Source organism: Gossypium hirsutum, chromosome A10, assembly GCF_007990345.1.
Source record: "Gossypium hirsutum isolate 1008001.06 chromosome A10, Gossypium_hirsutum_v2.1, whole genome shotgun sequence".
In the NCBI taxonomy this organism is placed as follows: Eukaryota; Viridiplantae; Streptophyta; class Magnoliopsida; order Malvales; family Malvaceae; genus Gossypium; species Gossypium hirsutum.
The window spans coordinates 114,085,831-114,110,452 of record NC_053433.1 but is presented as its reverse complement, the minus strand read 5'-3'; the positions used below and the strand labels follow the sequence as shown (position 1 = coordinate 114,110,452).

The 24,622-nt window shown below is 29.9% G+C and overlaps 1 long non-coding RNA gene across 1 annotated transcript; it reads left to right on the top strand.

The window, feature by feature from the left end:
• Positions 1-839: 839 nt before the first annotated feature.
• LOC107895870 (uncharacterized) lies at positions 840-3,156 on the top strand. The gene is made up of 3 exons (XR_005902884.1): positions 840-1,175; positions 2,458-2,525; positions 2,802-3,156. It is a non-coding gene; the product is annotated as an uncharacterized lncRNA (long non-coding RNA).
• The last annotated feature ends 21,466 nt before the right edge of the window (positions 3,157-24,622 follow it).

Here is a 24,622-nt window from a genome sequence, read left to right as displayed (position 1 = left end):
AATTGCAATTTAATCCACATAAAAATTGAAAGAGGTAAAAAAGAATTAATAAAAAAAATACAAAATATATTAGTTGGGGAATGATTAAATTGCACCTTATCCCCATAGAAATCAACAAGAAAGACACCATCTCCAATTACCAATCTTTTTCCAGTAGCAATTGACAACCTACTAAATAACTTTTACAATTCCGCACGTGATTCTCACTGCATGATCATGGGTAAATTTTAGGTAAATATTTTAGTTTTAGGTTCAGATTAGCTCAAAAAATGAATTTAAATTTTTATCTAAATTAGCCGGGTAAAAATATTAAAATTTGAGTCCGGCATAGTTTGCTTGTATTAATTTTTTATATTATTATTTTTATATAAAAGAATTTTAAAAATATAATACATCACATATACAACAAACATTAAAATAAATGTTTCCCAATAAATTAAAAAAATATTTATACTTAAATAACACTAAGATAGATACAACTTAGCAAGCAAGTACTTCTAAAATATTATCAAAATTAATAATAAAATAAAAGTTATACAATATCAAAATATTAATAACAAAATAATAATAATATAATAACGAAACAATGACAAAACAATAATTTTTTCTTTTTACAAATTTGAGTGGGTCAAATTTAATTAATAAAAACTTATCCAAACCTAATTTTTATCTAAATTTTTTAAACTTATATTTTACTCAAATCCATCAACGATGTTACACAATAATAGTTGACTATTTACGCGTTAGTCATAATAAATTCTGTGCTTAGGCCCCACTTTTACCAAACGAGGTTGGTTGTAATTTAAAAAAAGAAAAAACTAAGAGCCCGTTTGGTTGGATGTAATGGGAATACCATTACAGCCCGATTCGGTGGGCCCTACCTATTCGGACGTTTGGTTGGACGTAATGCCCTATTACGGGCTGATTACATTACGCCCTTATTCGTCATATTTGATGGTTTCCATTCCGGATGGAAAGGTCTGTTTAGTTGCGTTTTAGGTTGTCCCGAATCCTTCTTCCCTGTTTTACCCTCCCAACCCGAAAGCCACCTCCACCTCCACCCTCTCCCTCCTGATTTCTTCCGGCCTCATCGTTTTCGAGCAAGAACTAGGGCTCTGTCAAGGTTATTGATCTCCACATTCCGACAAGGTTGCGTTGATCTCCATCCTTTCTGGGTATGTTTTGAATTCTTTTTTTTGTTTGAAACTTGTAAAAACCATGTTTGCTTTTCATGGAAATTACCAACTGCATTGGTTTCTTGATTGATTTTCATGGAAATTGAATGGTATTTCTCTGTTTCTCTGTGCTAATTTTATTTGTATTTTTGTGAAATCCAAATCCTGACAACAAATATTTCCAAATCTTGAAAAATCAGAAAGGCTCATTACAAGCTGTTACATAAGGATCTTCGGCGCCATTGCATGCGAACAATGGTAGCTAATTTTGTATAATCCTCCTCTTCTTTTATTTGAAACCCAAATAAAAGGAATTTCATTTTTGTGTTAAGCAGGAAAAAAAAGGAGAGGCAAGCAAAAAAGCTGCATCCTTTTCCTCACGCCTCTGAATTTTGTATTTTATTTATTTATTTTTTCTCTGCGCTTTCTCAGCAACCAAACACATCCTTACACAATTATTTTACTCTTTTGAATGAGTATACACACTTGGCTTCTTTGAAGGTTTTAACTTAAAGAAGAGAAAATTTGGCTTTTTCCAGCATTTTCATCTGCTGCTTCTGCACTAGTCTTAATTATTTGGACTCTCGAGCTGTTCTACGGTTTTGAGATCGATCGAAGCTTTCAATTACTCACTTGGATTTTGAAGTAGTTCCTTTTTAAAAAAAATATTTTATTTAGGCAAGTATAGAAAGTTTTGGTATATCTGCTTCTTTTTCTTTTTTCCTCTTTCTGGTTTGCTATTTTTTTCTTGCTTGGATCGTTTCAGATTTACAAGATTTTGTGGTTCTTAGGCTTGATACTTGTTTGTGTTCTGAGAAAATAGAGAAATATGGAAAGAAAAGTATCTAATTCTAGCAATTCTTTAGAACTGCTCATTAAAAAAATAGATTATTTAAATTATTATTGTATTTCTAAGCAACCAATTGGAAAGCTCCCTTTATAAACAGGATAGTGGAAGTTAAACGAAGCTTGAAGATTTCAAGGAACTTTTAAGTTAATATCAAATCGGTTTAAATTTGCTGAAGGCTTGTCTGAAGTTGTGATGTTTTCCACCTGTTTAATGTATCATACGTTCTAGTTGTGCTAGTTTAGGCTTTAATCATCTTTCTTCTTTGAACTTGTTAATGTTGACGGAGGATTGAAGAGCATTTGGGTCTGTATCTTAAACAATGTTGCCGTTTTATTAAATTATATATTATTTCAGCCTATTTCAATTTCATTTAGGTATATTATATATGTACAGTTTTGTCGACCATAACAGACTTGTGTTCTTCAAATGCAGTGAGTAGAGAGATCAATCCCAAGTATCTCCAAATAAACCCTCAAGAAAAGCTTTCCAATTCAATCAAGGTAAAAATTGTCTGTCCTAACATTCTTTCAACATGTTTTCCCTTTTATGTTATTTTATGTATATAGTTTGTGAAACTTTGGTGGTGTTTTTGTGTTTATTGTATTGTACTAAACTTGTTGAATTATAATTTGATTTCTTTTCATTCATCATGTGTTATAATTTTATTCTTTATGAGTTTTTTATTCATGATATTGAACTCAATTTTAATTTTATAAAGTGTTCACATTATGATTCATGATATTAAAGTTAATTTTAATTTGTTTTTTTTTCTTAAGATAATTATGTCAGGTGTTCCAGAATCAATTGTTCCTTCACAATCATCTCGAGGAACCAAAAGGAAATGGGTTCCAGAAGAAGATGCAGCACTGGTTTCCTGCATGGTGGACTTGCACAATATTAGGACATTTAACGCTGATACGGGGTTCAAAGCCGGTTACTTAAACGAGTTAGAAAAAATGTTAGAGAAGGCTTTACCTAATGCGATGTTGAAGGCAAGACCTAATATCGAGTCAAGGATTAGGTTACTGAAAAGAGATTGGTCAATAGTATATGACATGCTTAATGGCCAAAACAATAGCGGTTTTGGTTGGGACGACCATAGGCAGGTCATTGTTGCTAAAGATGCGGTCTGGGACTTTTATTTTAAGGTAAGAATGAGTTCAACTCTTTATTATCCTATTCTTGCCAAACTTATAACTAATATGATTTCCTCGTTTTTGTAGAGTCATAAAGAAGCCGGTCAGTTCAAACATCGTAGTTTCCCTTACTACGACCAACTTACTGCCATATACACAAAAGATCGAGCGACTGGGAAAGACGCTCAAATAGCCGCTGATGTTCTTGAAGAAATAAATGCTGAGGATGTACCTTCTGCAGATATTAATGAAGACAGAAACGAATACTATGATTGCGATGCTAATGTCTCTTTCGATGACATGGATGTTTCTGCCACGGAGCCGCAAACAGACAAAAACCAAGGGGGTTCCTCATCTTCAAAGAGGAAAAAAAAAAGAATTTTGATACAACTGGTCATTTTTCTTCTTCAATTAATGATGCTGCCACTTTATTGGCTGAAAACATGCGGGCAATTGGCGAACAAATCAGTAGGAGTATTGCCTCCGATGTGGTAGTTCACCAGGGCATCCAACAGAAAGCGGCAAATTTATATCCAACCTTATGTGAAATAGAAGGTTTAACTATGGATGAACGGTTTCAAGCATTGAGTAAAATTCCGGATCATCCAACTCAAATGGTAGTTTTCTTTAGTTTACCTTCTGATGTACGGTTGGAATGGGTTAGAAGATTTCTTGCTGACCATTAAAATTTATGGTTTTGTTGATGACATTTTCGTAACTTTTTCTGTTTGTAATATTTGGGATGGTATGTCATATACAATGTTCTAACTTTTTGATGTGGCAAAACTGTATAACATATAGATTGTGACATAGAATTTCATGAATCTCATTTAACCTTTTGTTAATATTCATTGTTATTATGTTTATGCAAAATATAATTCTAAAATTATTTATTACTGCTAATAATTTTTTATTGTAGAATATTTAAATTATTTGTTCCACAAATGATATTTTAGCACATTAAATATGTATTGCAGTTTAATAATAATAAAGTAGATTATAAATTATATTTAATAATAATTATTTAAATTATATTTTATAGTATTATATATTATGATTTTAGTAAATTCATATAAGAATAAGAATTTTATTAAATTATATATTATTATTAAATTATATTTAATAATAATTATTTTAAATTATATTTTAGTATTATATATTATGATTTTATTAGTAAATTCATATAAGAATATTTATTAACAATTTTATTAAATTATATATTTTATTAAATTATATTTTATAACAATTATGTTAAATTATATTTTAGTATTATATATTATGATTTTATTAGTAAATTCATATAAGAATATTTATTAACAATTTTATTAAATTATATATTTTATTAAATTATATTTAATAATAATTATTTTAAATTATATTTTAGTATCATATATTATGATTTTATTAGTAAATTCATATAAGAATATTTATTAAAAATTTTATTAAATTATATATTTTATTAAATTATATTTTATAACAATTATGTTAAAATATGATTAAATTATTTATTATTTATATTAATAATCTTATTAAAATTTAATAACAATAACAATAATCATCTAACTTAAAAAAATTCTGCTAAGGGTATTCTAGTCATTTTAGCTTTTTTCCTTATGTTATTACACCTCTATTCCATTCAACCAAACACAAGAATACCATTACACCTCTATTCCATTACATTCAACCAAACAAAAGAATTACCTATTACGCCTCTATTCCATTACGCATCTATTTCATTACGCCTCTATTCTATTACAGCGAACCAAACGTGCTGTAAGAGTCACCACTACTCCCTTGGACCCTTGCTCTCTTATTCCAACTTTTATTCCTTTTTATATATCGAACCTTGAGGGGCGGCGGCTTTGGAACCATAGGATCAACTACTTTTAACGTGTTAATTATTTTATTTTCAATATTAAAACTATAAAAAATAATTCAACAAAAATTAATCAAGATGCTTATTTCCTTGAAGTTTAGTTTCAAAATTTAATTTAATTATAACCTAACAGTCTTATTTTATCTATAAATTTGCTCCAATCATGCCTGTATCCATGATATGCAGTTCTTTTATATTGTCAAACCTTGGGAGAGACATGTTCACAATCAAAACAGGAAACCATTCTAGTCACCCGCAGCATGATCTTTGTCACAGATCTACTCCCCTTTTCTATGTCTGCAATCTTTGCGGGCATTCCGGGTTCGGACCGCGGTTCTCGTGTTCACAGGGCTGCAATTTCAGGGTCCATGAAGAATGTTGCACCAATTTTACTTACCATACTGCTTTCAATTTCCCCTCTTTTCTAGCTGGCTCTAACTTCGTCATTTCCAGAGATCCTCCCCAAAATCTACCATGCACTGCCTGTCAGTTGCCCATAGAAGGTCGATATTATCAATGCAATAACAGGAGAACCAATTTACATCTTCTTTGTGTAAGGCTTCCGACCACCCTAACCATAAGTGGGATGCAAACGACAGTTAGAAACCGTTGCAACGTTAGATGCTCGTACCGATCGTGTCCAAATATAAATGGTGGCTGGTCCTATGTCTCCCATAATGGTACCAATTATCATGTGGCTTGTTGGAAAGCTATGATGCTGAGGCCCGATAACGAACCTCAGATATATAAACCCCAGGCATTTTGGAACAAAATCCCTCGGTCTATCTTCGATCGAAACAATTGAAACTCGTTTTTGCTGCTCATTGCTAGGCTGTGTGTGGAGGCCCTTTTTTACCTTGTGTTTTGTTTTTGTTGTTCTGCCTATTGCCATGTTAGGTTTGTATGTGTAGTAAGTGGAGATATAGGAAGCTATTTTGCTTTTTGTGTGTCGCGCGGGCAGTCAAGTTACAAATCGGAAGAAAGGATTACATCAACAGGCTTAAACCTAGATCATTATTGGGATGCTAACCTTGGGACTTAATCACTGTTCCGTTGCCTATTTTGTTTCTTCTCCCCTATTTTATCTTCGTGTTTGGATGATTTCTCCCTTAATATACTATTGTTGGTTGAGAAAAAAAAACTGCAGTCTAATTTCCTCGAAAAAAATCAGCTTGGATGTTCCAAACTCAGTTACCAATCTATTTCTTTTACTCAGATTTGGGTTAATTTCACCAAACATTCTCAAAGTTTGAGTCAATTTTTAAAAACTTCAAAATTAGAAACCTTGCACAATCTATACAATTCTAATCCGGCCCTTCCATCAGTCAATCTATTTAAATAATAATTTCTTCTTTTGCTTGGCAATGGCAAGGTTGAGGTCAGGATCTTTGAGGTCCTAAATTCGAGTCTCACCTTATGTAAAATATGTGGATTCTCTTTGTTGGTTGTAGTTGTTAGTTTGCAAGCTATTCAGTTTAGTTGTTGAGTTAGTTATTAAACGCAAGTCAGAGAGTCACGTCACGTTGAGAAACTCCTTGAGGTTGCAACAAGCTGGGTAATTCAATATTAGTTACCTTTTCAACTTATCTATTGATATATATGGTGTGCCTTCCTTAAAATACTCGCCTTTTGGTATCATTCATGTTTGTTTCACGGTTTATATTTAATGTTTCGTGGGTGTCCCTCTCAATAAAGTCAATTTCAAAATTTGAACATGCGTCTTGAGAGTGCAATTTATCTTACCATTACATCTAACATTATTTGATTTAGAGAAAATTTATATGTATTCTTATTTTTTATGTTTTACGCATCTTTCTCAACATCTAAAACAATACCATTAATAATTAATAATTAACTAGACCTTTCAAAAACATAAATATTCCTTACATAATATAGAGAAAAAAAACCACTTGAAGGTCTAAAAAAGATTGAGGTATATAGATGAATAGTCAGCCTGGATTGACCATTTTGAAAGGAGGAGAGGGAGTCAGGACTTAGACTTATCCCCAAGCATTGAGTGTTACACACTATTAGCTTTAGTCGATCCCAAGGTGCCACACATTGTGTAATGGCCTAAATTCAAGGTTATTGGAACAGTGGTTTCGTAATCACAAATCCGATTTACAGAGAAATTTATTTTAATATTTTTGCATGAAAATTGATATGATAGGAAAATCGTATGAAAATATTGATAGAAAAATTTTATCGATTTAGTGGTTAGTTAGAAAAAGAAATTATTGAAGAAATTGGGTAAAATAAGGTATCGGGACATATATCTCGTAAAACCGAGTCGAAAATAATTTTATAAATATTTATGAAATGTTAGTAATGTGGTATTAAAATTTCGTTAGGAAATTTTAATGTTTGGATAGTTAATTAAATGAAAAAGACTAAATTGTAAAAGTTGTAAAAGTGGATGGGATGATTAAATAGCTTAAGTGTCTAATGAGAGAGGATTTAAAAGGAAATTAGACCCAAAATTTATTTGGGCTGGACGGCAAGGGCATGAAATCAACAGGAAAATTGATAAATTAAAGGCAAAATTGGAATATTGCAAAATTAACTAACTAAAGCTAGGACTAAATAGGAAATATCTAGATTTCTCTTCATTTCTCTTCAAATCCAGCAGCTAAAAACGCCATAGGAGGGTTCTCTAAGATGGTATTTCATAATTTTTTTCACCAAGTGAGTTAATGCTTGCCTTTTTCTTGTAATTTTTTTGTTTCTAAGACTTTTACAACTAGGTCCTACTATTAAATTCATTACTTTTTGATTTCATGGATGAAATTGAAAGTCACCATGGTTGAGTGCTGTAATTTTATGATGAAATAGAATGAAATTGAAGTTTTAATTTGTTTATGAGATGATTTTATTAGGTAAGTTCAATAGAAATTGATTTTTAGGACCTAATTATGAAAATGTTTGGAATTAAAGTCTATTGCTGAAATTTTGATTCCTAAAGGTTGTAAACTAGTTTAAGGTGATAGAATAAAGTGTTAATTGAGAAAAATCATCTCAATTGAGAGGCTAATTGAGTAGGGATGAAATTGTTATTTATTAAAAGCTTAAGGGAAAAATGGTAATAAATAGCTTGCACTAAAACAATATTTTACAGCAGCAGTAGACTAACTTTGAAAAATCACCATAAATTTTAGGAATCGAATTAGAAGATGAACAAAATATAAAATTAAAATTTATTGAGTCTAGTTTCTTATAGAAGAAACAGTGTAAGCAATGGATCTGTAAATCATGAGATATAATGAATTTTGTGAGATAATATCATAATGAATTCGAGTTCCCCTGTTCTGACTTTTAAAAATCATAAAAAAATGAATAAAAATAATTAGGGGCTTAAATTTATATGTATAGAATTCTGAATGAGTCTATTTTCAAGAGAAACAAACAAGAACATCATCCGAATTCTGTATGAAGAGATAATTAATTTTTAGTGAAGAAGGGTCAGAACTGTCAGATAGCAGAATAGGGGTGACTTTAAAAAATAAACTGTGCTTATTGGCTAAACAAAAAATTCTGAAAATTTTATGGTAATAATATATATGAGTCTAGTTTCAGGGAAAATTAATGGATCTTAATTTTGAATTCTGTAGCTCGAGTTATAAATAATTTAGTGACTATGACTCAAATAGACAACTTTTAATAAACTATAAATAATAATAATGAAATTATAGAAATTGTTGCATATGAACATGAAATGTATTAAATTGATAATTAAATTTATTTATTTAGATCTAGAAGATTCAAATACGAAGCTAGATCGAGGAAAGGAAAAAGTTCAGGATTAGTAGATTTTTGTACACGAACAAGTATCAAGGTAAGTTCATATAACTTGAATTATATTCTTAAATGCTTGAAATGTATGTTATTGATGTGAATATGATTTGAAAGTTCATTGTATGAAAATTTATGAAACATTGATATATTTGATAAAAAGGGGAAGAAATCCCAGTTGGCTGAAAGGAAATTTCGATGGATCTCTGAAAAGGAATTGACGGTAAAAAGGATCTAGCCCGGACGAGTGATCCTATCCTGATATAGCCCTCCTGAAGAATATGTGGAAAATGGATTTAGCCCGAACGGGTAATCCGAATTAGGGTCTGAATTTAGCCTGGACTAGTAATTCAGATCCAAGCTCATTAGAGTAATTGTCGTTGCAGGGGATTTAGCCTGGACTAGTAATCCCGCTGTAAGGATGAGATTCACGGGAGTGTGCTCCCTGAAATGGAAATGTGCGCACATGAATATGAATTGACGAACCCGGAAATGTACACTAAAAGTGTACCTCTGAAAATCCATCGAAAATTCCAAGAAATTCAACAGGATAAAGATAAAAATATATATATAAGGAAATGGAAATCATGGTATTGATGAGCTCATCAATCATAGTATATATTATTGGTACATGGAAATTATTGTACTAACTTAAATGTTGAGTTTGTGCATGTTAAGGTAATAATGCATTGAATGGATATATGAATGTTTATTTTATTGTATTGAAAATATTAGGTAAGTATAATTCTTGTTACATGAGCTTACTAAGCACAAAGTGCTTACCCTGTTTCCTTTTCCCCTATTTTGTAGTGTTAAGAGCTCGGAGGTCGGATTTGGTCGGAGACACATCACACTATCAACCTCAGGATTTCGGTATATAAAGAAACTTTATTTTGGAAATCAATGATATGTATAAGCTAATAAAGTAAATGTTAACGTGAAATGAATGTAAAGTTAGCCATTAGTATGGTTAACAAACTTGGTTTTGGGTAGGTGATGACGTTATCTTATAAATATGCATGAATTTATCTTGAAAATATGTTCAATTGGTTTGATTGATGTGGATTGGTCTTGATTTAATATTGCAAGGAAGGTTAGATATTTATAAAGGGGCTATATTGAATAAAAAAAATTGTAAACTCCGGTAATACCTCTTACCCTATTCCGGCAATAAATATGGGTAGATGGTATTACACGTTGAGTCTCTATAAGAGGATCAGAGGTAAGTGGACCAGTGGTCTATCGTTATAGGTCTGGGTGGAGTGGTACTATAATATGCTTTTAGTTACATCAGATGGAACGTGGCAATTTCGTGAGAAAATGAAATTGGTAGACGATGCCATATGACCGTGTGTGTCACACGGCTGTATGATTGACTGCGTGTTGGGTCATGTGAACCGCACGGACATGTGGTTAGCTATGTGAGCCACATTGTTTGGAAAGTATGGTGTATGGGTCAGACGGGCGTGTGGGCCCATTTTGTGCAATTTGTTGGGGCTTGTGCGGGTCAAGTATGAGTATTCTAAAATCTGATCTACATGCGCTCATTAAGGATGTTAGACTCTGAGTAAGATTATTCATATGATTTGTTGTATTATCTCATATGTATGAAAAACACGTATCTGGTTTGTTTTTGAGTAGGTGTGGCATGCTATGATACATATGCATGATCTTTTAGTATGACTTTGCATGTGCATTTGGGGTGGAATGTATGGATGTGATGGAAGAAGTGTGATTTTGGCAGCAGAGCTACATATTATCTTAGTGGCATACGACCACATTATGGTGTTATCGATGGATGGGTTCTTGTAGCCCTATTTGGTGTGAATGGTTGGACGAAATTGGTGTACAGTGGATGGGGGTAGGATTTGTTTGTTTGATTATGCAATGCTAAGCATGTGTAATATCTGATATGTCTGCTCTGATGTATGCATCTAATCATGATTCTGTTGTGATTTTAGCTTGTAGGCCAAGGCACGCACTAAGCTTTATAGCTCATTCTGTTTATTTAATATTTTTCAAGTAATCCCTTAGACTTAGAATTTGGCGACGTTCGGGAGCTCGGTTAGGTTTTTCTATGTTAAACTCTTTAAGAAATTCTTAATTTAGATTTTATGGACTATTAGACTATTTTTTAGACTTTAATTTTGGTTTTGGGGATTTGTTAAGTATTTTAATCAGTATTCTAAAAATTGACATAATTTCTGATAATTTAAGTTAAACGATCAATATTCGAAGTTAAACAATTCTAAGAAATTTTGTTGTTGCAAAGTTTAAATTAAGATTATGCACTTTTCAAAACAAGTAAATAAAGTTGATAGCGTGATGGTTTTATAAAATTGAGTTTTATAAGCAGATGTTTCAAAGTTTCACATATACATTTGACAAATTCTCCTACCAAAGTGTTGAGATGAGTTTCTATAAAATCTTCGATTTTCGATTTCGATATAAGATGTGCTTTAAAAATAAATTATCAAAGTTTCAACTTATTAATGTAACATTCAAAAATCGACTATAACATCTAGGTCGGATTTTGAGTGTTACTTGAATTAACCATTTTGGGGAGTGCATAAGATGAGAAAACAGATAAAATGGCAGCACATATAAATGCAAAGAGAAGCAAACTAGCCGATGCATAAGCTTTATCAAAATAGTCATCAAGGTCATCCACATTTGTCCCATCAGCAAGTGCATTTAGGTCTTTGGTTGCACCAAACCCAGCTGCCGAACCAGTGGCTAATACATACGATATTACCTGCACCAAAATTAATATGAATATAACACCAATACGATTGAAAAAGTAATACCAATTATTATGATGTCAAATCTTATATAAATATAAAGGATATTCTTATTAGTATTATATATATATATTAACTGTGAAACTCTTACATGGGATTTATGCATGCACTTAGAAAGATTCCTTCAAATTTCTATCGATAAAAATCATGGTTATCGGAATCATATATACCAATCAATATATATAGTTTCGGCTTTTAATCAATTAGAAGTAAATTAAGGTTTTTTAGTAAAATCTCGATATGCTTCGATCCATTTTAACAATATTGGTCTATCCTGGTCAAGGGCAGCGGGAGGAAATTGTACTTAAATTTTATGGTAAAATTTTAATTTAGTTGTTTAAGAAATTATAAAGACATTAGTTAATACACTGATAAATTACATTTGAACTTTTATTAAAATTTATAATTTAATTTTAGTCTAATTTTTTTTCTAGTATTATTCTCGATACCTCGATACCGTATGTGCTAATAATCCATATCAATTGATACAAGGTATTGTTGCGGAAGCGACGATAATATTAATAACAATATTATCAGAAATATTTAGATAATTATTATACCAACAATTATACTAAGAAAATTCCCAGTTAAATTGGAGGGGTCACAATGGTCCCGCTTAAAACCCAACAACTAGACAGAACTCACTTAGATATTTATAGCAATAATAACTAAATAAATATAACCAACATAAAGCTATTAAATAAAAGCAAACAAATAAGAAATAAAATACCAGAGTTTTAACGAGGTTCGGCCAATTTAGCTTACGTCCTCGGACACTACCAAATTAATATTTCCTCTAGAAATATTACAAAGGAGAAGATTTTGAGATGATACAACCAAAGGGGGAGGGGTTCTATATATAACAAACCAAACCCCCTCCATTTCTATCTTTTCCTAATGTGGGATATTGCCAATATTCAACAAATCTCCACCTTGGCGATATTCCACATCTTCGAACATCTTCTCATAACACAAACTTCAATAGTGTCTTCAAATTTTGCAACCAATCGCCTTCTTCCCTTTTGGTAGTTGTGCCAGCTTCCACATCTTGTTTTTCTCTAGAGATTGCATCTCCTCTTCCATTGCACCTAACCATCTATAATTCTCTAAACTCTGAATGGCTTCGGTGTAAGTGGATGGAATATTATCAACAACTGGAAGTGCATAAGCTACCATGTCAGTGAAACGAGCAGGTTTCTGAATTTCTCGTCTCTGCCTTCTGACTGCAATTGGCTCTGATTGCTGTTGAGGTTCTTGGGTAGAAACCTCTTCCTCATCTGACTCTGCATCTGCCAATGAAGAATCACTAGTGGTACCTTTTGCTGGAATTACCACACTCTGCTCAAACTCCACCTGCTGCGGAGTACACTCCACCTGCTGCGAAGTACTACTCACTCCTTCTGGATTTACCTTATTCACCATGGCAGATTCATGAAAGGTAACATCCCTACTGATTATCGTCTTCTTTGCCTCTAGACACCACAAACGATATCCCTTAACACCAGCATTGAAGCCCATGAATAGAGCCTTCTTTGCTCTTGGATCTAACTTTGATTCTTTCACATGATAATATGCAATAGAACCAAAAATGCGCAAGGTGTCATAATCAGTAGCAGGTTTTCCATACCATTTCTCCAAAGGAGTCTTGCCATTTATAGCAGATGATGGCAAATGATTGATGAGATGTTGAGCGTACGTCACAGCCTCAGTCCAAAACTTTCTATCTAATCTAGCATTAGATAACATACATCGAACTTTCTCCACAAGCGTTCGATTCATACGCTCTGCCACCCCATTGTGTTGCGGTGTTCCACCTACGGTGAAGTGCCTTACTATGCCACAATCTTGGCATATCTTCAGGAAAGGATCGCTTTTATATTCTCCACCGTTGTCTGATCGGAGAACCTTAATCTTCCTTCCTGTCTGATTTTCAACTTTAGTTTTCCACTTAAGGAAAACTTCAAGCACCTCATCTTTGTTCTTCATAGGAAACACCCAAACTCGTCTGGAAAAATCATCAATAAAGGTGACAAAATAACGTCTTCCTCCAAGTGATGGAGTCTTGGACGGTCCCCATACATCAGAATGCACATAATCCAGAATACCTTTAGTATTGTGAATCCCAGTGCCAAATTTCACCCTTCGTTGTTTTCCCAGAACACAATGCTCGCAAAATTCAGGTTTGCAAGTCTTTGTACCTTTCAATAATCCTTGCTTGGCTAGAGTTTGCAAGGATTTTTCACCAGCATGGCCCAAACGCATATGCCACAGCTGTGTTGCCTCAGCGTCCTTCTTGGTACTCGTAATTGCTGCTGCTGTTGTCCCGACCACTGTACTACCTTGGTAGTAATACAGATTGTTCTTTCTTATGCCTTTCAACATCACCAATGCTCCTGAAGTTGCTTTAAGAACTCCATCTCGTATTGTCACAACTAGGCCTTTAGATTCTAACGACCCCAAAGAGATGAGATTCTTCTTCAACTTTGGGACATATCGTACATCCCGCAAAATTCTAGTAGATCCATCATGACTCCTCAGTTTAATTGAACCTATCCCGGCTATTTTACACGTGTTATCATTACCCATGTAAACAACCCCTTCATCTAGTTTTTGAAATTCAAAGAACCATTCCCGAATGGGACACATATGATAGGAACAACCAGAATCCATGATCCACTCATCTGCATATAATGTTGAAGATGTCATACTAAGAGAAAAGTCTGACTCTGCTTCACTATTGCATTCTGCAACATTTGCATCTTGCGGAGTCTTCCCTTTTTTCTTCAATTTTGGACAATCTTTCTTCCAATGTCCTTTTTCTTTGCAAAAAGAACATTCATCTTTGGCAACAGCTCGACCTTTGGACTTTCTTCTCTTCCCCTTAGACTGACTTTGCTGACGACCTCTTGTTACCAATGCTTCCACTGCTGCTTCACCTGAACCTTTCAACTTATCCTTTCGGCGTAGTTCATAGCTATACAATGCAGCAGTTACTTCATTGAAAGTTACTTCCGATTTTCCATGAAGTAGAGTAGTTTCAAGGTACTCAAACTCCTCAGGAAGCGATCCCAACAACATTAACGCCAAGTCTTCGTCTTCAAAAGTCACATCCAAATTCAACAAATCAGCCACCAGCTGATTAAAATTGGTAATGTGCTCGTTCATCGTGGTACCAGGAACATAACTGAAACGAAACAGTCTTTTCTTCATATGTAACTTATTTTGACTGTTCTTCTTCAGAAATTTCTCCTCCAATGCTTTCCACAATTTACTTGCAGAAGTCTCTTTACTGAATGTATACTTCTGCTCTCTGGAAAGACATGATCGAATTGTACCACATGCCAATCGGTTGATGGTCTTCCATTCTTTATCATCAACCCCTTCTGGTTTTTCTTCCTCAATGGCAATATCTAGACCCTGTTGAAAGAGGGCATCTAGAAGCTCACTTTGCCACATGCCGAAATGACCTGTTCCATCAAAAATTTCCACTACAAATCTCGTATTTGCAGTTCCAATCCTCGGCAAAATGTACGAAGTGGAAGTTGTTGATATGGATGGTTTTTCTTCTGTCATTTTTGCCATAGCTTCTACTTAATAGCCACCAAATGCAGAATACCCACAAGCTTTAGGAAATGTTTCTGATGTGTAAGATCAGACTAAGCTGCAAACACAGAGCATACTACAAAACCTTGGCTCGGATACCAATTGTTGCGGAAGCGACGATAATATTAATAACAATATTATCAGAAATATTTAGATAATTATTATACCAACAATTATACTAAGAAAATTCCCAGTTAAATTGGAGGGGTCACAATGGTCCCGCTTAAAACCCAACAACTAGACAGAACTCACTTAGATATTTATAGCAATAATAACTAAATAAATATAACCAACATAAAGCTATTAAATAAAAGCAAACAAATAAGAAATAAAATACCAGAGTTTTAACGAGGTTCGGCCAATTTAGCTTACGTCCTCGGACACTACCAAATTAATATTTCCTCTAGAAATATTACAAAGGAGAAGATTTTGAGATGATACAACCAAAGGGGGAGGGGTTCTATATATAACAAACCAAACCCCCTCCATTTCTATCTTTTCCTAATGTGGGATATTGCCAATATTCAACAGGTATTTATTTTTATTAACCAATTTTTAGTACTTTTATTATCATTTTTATTTTTTTTAAATTACATTAAAGAATAAAATATAATAATTAAATTAAGTTGTTGAACTTAATTAATAGATTTAAAATTTATATTTGCATGTAAACATATTTATATGTTTGTAATTGAAGTATATTTGCATGTCTATATAATGTATATTTTATGGAAAAATATTTGGCACATTGTCAGTTGGATAAGAGGGTTGGCAAGTGTGCTATAGGGATATAATAAATTATTAAAAATGTTTATTTTTTTGGTGGAATTAAAAATATTTATTTTAAAAAATAAACACATGTCAATTTTTAAATGTGTTAGTGGAATAAAAAAATTATACTATTAATCTACCAAATACTCATTGATATTTTATTAAGAAAATAAAAGTTAAACTATAAGTGTAATACTAGATTATGGCACACTACCCATGTGGGTGAAAAAGTATATGGAACAAATGTATTTGTTAAAAATTGATATATTTAATATTTTCAGCTTTAGTCCTCAAAATTTAATATTTTTTTCACCCAAAACAAAATTTTTGAATTTGCCCCTACGGACAATCTCGGTAGAAATTTAAAATCCTTTTGAAATATAAAATTAATAATTTCAAAGTTTTAATATTATAGGATGATTAAGATTTAATTGCAATTTAATCCACGTAAAAATTGAAAGAGGTAAAAATGAATTGATGAAAAAAATACAAAATATATTAATTGGGGAATGATTTAATTGTACCTTGTCCCCATAGAAATCAACGAGAAAGGCACCATCTCCAATTATCAATCTTTTTCCATTAGCAATATACGAGTCCCATTATAATTGAGTATACGAGTCCCATTATAATTGAGTACAAAGAGAGAGCGGTTTGCAACACTGAGTATACGAGTCCCATTATAATTGACGCAAGCACGTATCTGCAATATATGTAAACTCTATTAATTAAATAGAAAATTTTAAATTTTGGTCCCTCTAAAATATAAATAATTTAATTTAAAAAATTTTGGTCCCTCTCTCTCTATTTATATATATAGGACCTTAGGTGAATGTACCTAGAATGCCCTTAAGGATTGAATCAAATTATTCCTTCTACTATTAAATTGATCAATTTAGCCCATGTATCATTCAAAAGAGTCAAATAAAACCAAATTTCAATAGAATTAACATTTATTGCTTAAAAATATAATTTATTGTTTAACAGAGTTATGTTTTGAAAGCTTTTTATGATTTTACAAATAAAATATTTTGTTCAGAATTGATCTCTAAATGAAAAAAAACTCTATAATATTTTGTAAACAGTAAATATTAAATATGTTCCTGTTTGACTTTATTTGATTATTTCTTAATAATACATGTATTAATTTGATCCATTTAATTATAGAGGGACTAATTTTAATGATCGATATTATCAAGAGTGATTGACCCCAAAAATATAAAATTATAGTTTAGTTCCTTCAAAAATGATAAATTTGTAAGTTAATAAAATGGTGAAATTGCATTTTAGCCCTAAAAAAACCTATGATTTCGACCTTGAGTAAATTATCCATTGCCAATAAATTCGAATCCTATTTTCTTTATATATACTTGTTGAGAACTCATTTGATGCAGCAAATAATTTCAAAAACAAAGAAAGAAACTAATATGTGTATATAATTAGGGACTTACCGGTAAGTATAGACATCATCGAAATGAATTTTGGACTCTACGAAGGTGGTGTAAAAGGCAAGTGATAGAGTTGCAGTATCAGTGGCGAGAACAACTAGCGATGCTAAAAGCAAAACCAACATTAAAATCTTCAAAACAAGAGTAATAATAATTGGGGAAATTGTTGAAGTTGGTGGAGGTGCCATCTTTATGCTTTTTATCTTTTGGTAATTTGATATTTTACAAACAAAGCCTCCTTTTACTTGGAAAATGTCGTCTCTTTTTTGTTTCTAACGAGTGTCATATTTGTTAAATTATGTAACCAATGATTTTTAAACAATTTAAATTAGGTAAAAGTATCATTGAGGTCTTTGTATTAGGATTCAGATTAAATTTTGTTCTTTTTGCTCAAAAAATATAAATTAGTCTATATATGTTAGATCAAAGAGCAATTTGGTCATTCTATTAAAAATCCCATCCATTTCTATTATTAAAAACTGGTCTATATACATCAGAATGATGTATATGTAATTGTTTGGTTATTTTGTCAACCACATTAGTTTTTAATAGTAGAAAGGGACGAAATTTTTAACAGAAAACACTAGTTTGCTATTTGATCTAACGTATAAGGACTAATTTGTGAATTTTGTGAGTTAAGGGAGCAAGATGCAATCTAACTCCTAATACCTAGGCCTCCATGGTACTTTGACCTCTAGATTAATATTGGATGAATGGTTATTGGGTTTACACTAAATGTGTTCATGGGTTGGATTGGCCAATCCAAGTCAATTCCCTACGTAATATCAATACCATACATGATTGATCAAACTTGGCCCGAAATCTTAGCATTAAATTTGTTAAACTTGCACATAGTTGTAAATGATTAATACAAGCTTTTTAAGCTTGTTAATATCCTTTTTTATTTTAAAATTAATTATTTTAATTAATATTTATTATTTATATATATTTATTGCGGTTATATATATTTTTCTTTTATTAAATTTATCAATATTTACAATATAATAGAATATATTTAATTTTCACATAATATAAATTAAATAATATGTATAATAAAAATGGCATATTATAGCAAGGACAAGCTCCGACTTTAAATATTGGAACCTTAATTCAATCTATATATTGTAAATAAGCTTATTTTTCTTTTACTCAAGCTTATTTTTTTGTTTAATATTTTTATCTAAATTTTCTCTAATTTCGAATAAGTTGTCAAGATTGAACAAATAATTTATGCCTTAAAGTTGTCGGGATTTGAATATAAAAGTTATAATACAATATTAAATTGAGTGACCAATTATATCTAAAAGGTTAAATTGATAATAAAAAAAAGCTAAATATTATAAATATTAAAATAATAATTAACTCGAGAGATAATGAGATTTATTGGTTGTTGTTCTTTTCTTTTTAATTTATTATGAATCAATTTGAGGCATTATCATTGATGTCTTGTTTGAGGTTAATTTGGATTATATTTAGACAAAAAAGAAACGCTAGAAACCAATTGAAAAAACGTTTTATTTTGTCATCTTCAATTTATATTTATTAACGAATACAATTATCCAATTCTTAAGTAAATAAATTGAGAAATCAACATAAATACATAAAAATAATAATTAGAAAAAAAATACATGAACAAGACAAATATATATTTGTTCTAAAATTTATGTAAAACGAATTTATATAAACCAAAAAAACAAAATAATTGATTATAAATGAATCATTCAAATTTCATTCACTAAGCAATCTCATACCCTAACCTCAATTATAAAAAAAATTAAAAAAGTTAAATTCTACATTTAGATTTAATTGGAGATAACTTTGATATATGTGTGTGAGAGAGGAAGAGAGATTCATTTAAAATTAATTTTGATAGAAAATTTTATCATTAATTTGTTATATATATATATGAATAAATTTATTATATCTACGTATAGTAAATTTTGTTACATTCACGATGTGGGTGAAATAAAATATTTTATGTTAAAATTTTATTTAATAATGACTATAGATAGAGTAGTAATGAACTTGCATTGTAATATTGTTGAACACTTGTTTGATCTTTGGATGTGAAGTTTTTAATTATTTTATTTAAAGATGGCACCATAATAATATTAATTATAATTTAAAAGAAATAATATTTTTTTGTAATTTCATAACTAAGTTAGTAATTTAATTAAAGGTGATACCAATTTAATAAAGTATTTGAATATGAATATCAGATGTATATATAAAATTTTAGGTTGAGGATTAATACATAAATCCTTTTATACTATAATATAAATAAAAATATGCAACTTTTAGTATTGGAATTTTAGTTTAAAGATGAAAAAACAAAATTTATATTATTCTTATAAAAACCCAGACGTATGGGTTAAGTTAAAGATAAATAAAACCCATAAATTGAAAGGTGAATCTTAAATTAATAAATAAATTAAGATGATAAATTCATTTAATTTTTTTTTAAAAAAAGGAGAACGACTGGCTACTTAGCTGGTTTTGGCCGGCCAAGTCCTTATCGATCTCCCGCTGTTAGACAAAGTATAATTATATGATATAAAGATATTATATAACACAAATTATTAATTTATTAAATTTATGTTGATATAAAATAATTTAAATATAATTTTAACATAAATTAGTGTGGTTTTCATCTCATGTTTTGTGTTAGATTAATTATTTGTTTATATTAAATTATAGAGTGAAAATTTGATTGTTAAAATATGTTCTAAGTTTTTGTATATTTTATACATTTGGAATTAGTCTCTTATTTTTATTTTTGAGAATATAGTCACCTAGTTTTCAGATATAAAAATTCAGGTAAAGTTGTTATCATTGTTGAAACTCTTCTGTTAAATTCTCTTGTGTGACATTTTTAAAATTAAAAAAAATGTTCACTTAATAGTTATGTAATATGATTTTTTAAATAAAAAAAACTCATTCAGAATCGCCATGATAAAATAATCTTGTTAAAATAGTGTTTGTGTTGAGATATCACCAGATATTAAAACAATCAATTAAAATAAAAAAACAATCAATTGAAATAGGAAAACAATCTATTCAAGAGTATGAGAATTTAGTACTGCTCTTGAGTGAATATTAGAGCTAAATGTATTGAATTTATTGCAAGAGAAACTTTAGTTGACAATTTGGTGGATCCAACTTGATTTGCCATTGAAGTATTGGACTTGCGTTTAGTGAATTTGAAGTCTGGAGGAAAGTCAACATTGGTTGACCTTATCGTAACGTTCCTTAAGGTCTTTCCATACTTGGGCAACATTGGTTGCAAACATGATTCCAGCATACAGATCGATATTAACACTTCTCAAGATCCATGAAAGAAGAATCACATTACATAAATCCCATTGTGATTGAAAGATTGATTGCACTGACTCTCTTGAGCAAGATCTATCAACAAAAGCAATTTGCATTGATCGGCTCCAAATGACATAATTTTCATGACCCATTAAGTGATGTGAAACCAACTGAGTGCCTAATGTGTCTGAAGGATACAAATACGTTGGATTATTGAAGTCCAAGGTGACCAACTCTCCATCTCTTCCGTTGCAATCTTGTAATTGTTGTTGCAATAGAGAAATCAAAGAAACACACAGCACAACAAAAAAGAAACCAGGAAAACTTGAAACACAAAGCAAGAAAGCAAAAGCAAACTAAAGCAAAGAAAAATCACGAAGCAAGACGATTAATCAATCGGCAGCCTTCGCTACTGTCACCATCGTGAATAGTAACTCTGATATCATGTTGAGATATTACTAGATATCAAAACAATCAATTAAAATAAGAAACAATCAATCGATTAACTAAAGAAAACAATTGATTGAAATAGGAGAACAATCTATTCAAAAGTAAAAGAATTTATTCAATTCAATAAGAACAATTGATTCAAAAGTAAAAAAAATTCTTACTTGATTCAATTCAATGAGCTTATAATAGTTGACTTATATACACCATTCTACTAACAACTTACTAAACAAACTTAAGTAAAAAAAATTCTTACTTGATTCAATTCAATGAGCTTATAATAGTTGACTTATATACACCATTCTACTAACAACTTACTAAACAAACTTAATAACTATCTAACCATATTTACAACTTCTACAATTTGTAAGAGAAAATGACATCAACATTTTGGTTGAAATAGTCTAACAATATTAACTATTAAGACTAATTAATAATATTATAAAAGTAGAGGATCAAATTATTCAAGAATTAAAGTATATAGATTAAATCTTAAGTTTCAACATAGTCTAAAGGTGACAATTTAAATTTGGCCAAACTTAAAAGAGATAAAAAAAATCACGTCTCAGTCTTTAAAACTCTTACATCAAATTTGGCTGGGGGAATGGAATAACATTCTCCCATTATTCATTGAATGGTAAATCATTCATTTGTTTGGTTGAACGTAATACTCATTCAATGGAATAGTCATTACTTCCTTATTACTTGTCTTCCTGTGATAGCCACAAAACAATGGCTATTTATGTAACCTTAAATAACAAAATAAAATTAATTTCCAGATTAGTCTTTTAAAACTTAAACCCATAAAATATAAAAATAAAATATTTGAAATATTTTAATATAATATAATTTAATATAAAAATAATTTTATTAAAAATATTATTAAATCATATATTTTTATTTTTAATAAATTATATTTAATAATATTTATATTAAAATATGATTAAATTATTTATTATTTATTATTTATTATTAAATATATATAATAATCCTATTAAAATTTAATAACAATAATCATCTATCTAAAAAAATCTTGCTATGGGCACTCTGGTCATTTCAATTTTTTTTCCTTATGCTATTACAGTTCTATTACAGTTCATTCAATCAAACAATTGAATTACTAATTACAACTCTATTTTATTACAGCTCTATTCTATTACAGTTAATCAAACGTACCATTAAAATATTCAAATTATATATATCCACAAAATATTTTAATTAAAAAATTAACAATATTAATTATTTAAACTAATTAATAACATTATAAAAAATATACATAAAATTAAATAAATAGATTCAATAGTTTTAGTGGGTAAATTTGACCTTTATTGAAATTAAATTTGTTTGCTCAAATTGCCCAAGCCTATTTTATAAATGGTTTACTTAGACAAAATGGGCTCACCATTTGCTGGGTTCGATGACCCAAAAGTTGTGGATAAATAAACAAGAATTTGTACTGTTAGTAATTTAAATTTCATCTATCAACATTAAGTTGAGCTCCAAGCAATTCAACCAATTAAATTTTAGTATTTTGTTGTTTATCTTTTTTACTTTTTGGTGAATAAAATAACAGGGTAAAATCCGAACAACAAATATGATTAGTGCAATTTGAACCCAAATCACACTTAGGACAATAAATACCTTTAATCATTAGACCATCACATAAGATTATTTTTAATATATATTTATTATTTTTAGTTAATATAAATCCCAAAAAACTTCGATTTTGAGTTAAAATATAAATAATTAAATTTGAAATCCTACGTAATAATGGTGCTAACTTTTTCAAAAAACTTTATTTCCCATTATACTCTTAAAATTAAATTTTAATTATCAATAAAGGGTTGACTTATTATCAAGATTAAGTCTCTAAAAATTTTAAGATTTTATATTAAGTTTCTTATTGATAAATAAATATAATATATGTAGATTCTATTTGAATAATATTTCGATTATCAACTCGAATCATATTTTTGTAATGATTAATAATAATTTTTCATATATATTATATTTATAATTGTAATTATACTTTTAATTTAAAAAAAATTAACTAAGACTATCTTTGAGCAATAATTAAAACTTAGTTTGACACCTAAATAAAATACAATTAAGCCTGTAATCTCAAACAGAAATAAGAATAGAGAGAGGGTTTTGAGAAGTAGAGAGGAAGAACAAAAAAGTGATTGTGTGGTGTCATCATCTTGGGGTTATTTAAACCATGAATTAACCATGAATTTTTAGATTGGATCTTCGAATCGGATCTAGATCAAATTATTACATATTTTATTATAATTGCGTAACAAAACCCGAACTTCTAAACTATTAACTTTTTACAACACCATTGTTTAAATTAGACCATCAAATTCTTAACCGACAAGTAAAATGGAAATAGGGAGAAAGAAACCTTTTTGAGTTTAGATTTATATGTCCCAAAATCAATCTCTTGGGGGTTGATTGCAAGGACAAAATAATTATGTTTCAAATGATAATTTGCACAAATTTAAAGGCTGATCTAATCAACTTTAAGACTAAAGTGAAAGACATGACACAATTTGTAAAAATTAATTAAAAATTTAAAAAAAGGAAATGATTAAGTAGGGACCATCAATGTTTTTATATGGTGTCACTAGAATTTTATTTTGATGTCATATTAAATTTGTTGGGACCCCTTTGCATGTCGCTATAGTATCTTTATACATTCCAATATACTATATAATTTATCATTCTTTCAAAAAATATTTGCATTTTAAAACTTTATGCTTTTAAAAATAAAATTTTAAAATATATTTCTATTTTCTAATTGATTAAAATTTTTTTTAGAATAGGTTTAGATAGACGGTGGGTTGCGGTATAATGCGTTTAACTTACTTTTTGTCTTACGTTACAGTATCGCTACAGTATTTAATCTCACGCCACATCTATTTTTACACTAAACATAAATAAATACACCGTCTATACAAACCCACCCTAAGTATCAGAATATTTTTTTATTTTTAAATTTAAAAAACGAATTTAAACGCACTCAAATTTACATCCTCTTAATTATTATAATAATAATATTACAATTGAAATAAAACTGAATCAATTTAAAATATTACTTTAACCTAAATTATTTAATACTAACTTTACCACTTTAACTATAAATTATATTAAACTTGGGTAACATATTTATAGTATTATATATACAAAACTTCATGTACTTTTGGGACCAAATTTTGGTTCAATCAAACTCCACTTTGAAAGATGAGAGAGCAAAGAGGGCCACAAATTTGGCAGTCTATTGGCACAAATCTTTTGGTCAAAGATTATCACCTAATATCTACATAAGATGTCCTAATTAAATTTGTTTGCTTAGTAGAATCAATGTTGTGTACTGAAATTTATATTATATTGAGAGGAGCTTTTTGTTAAAGG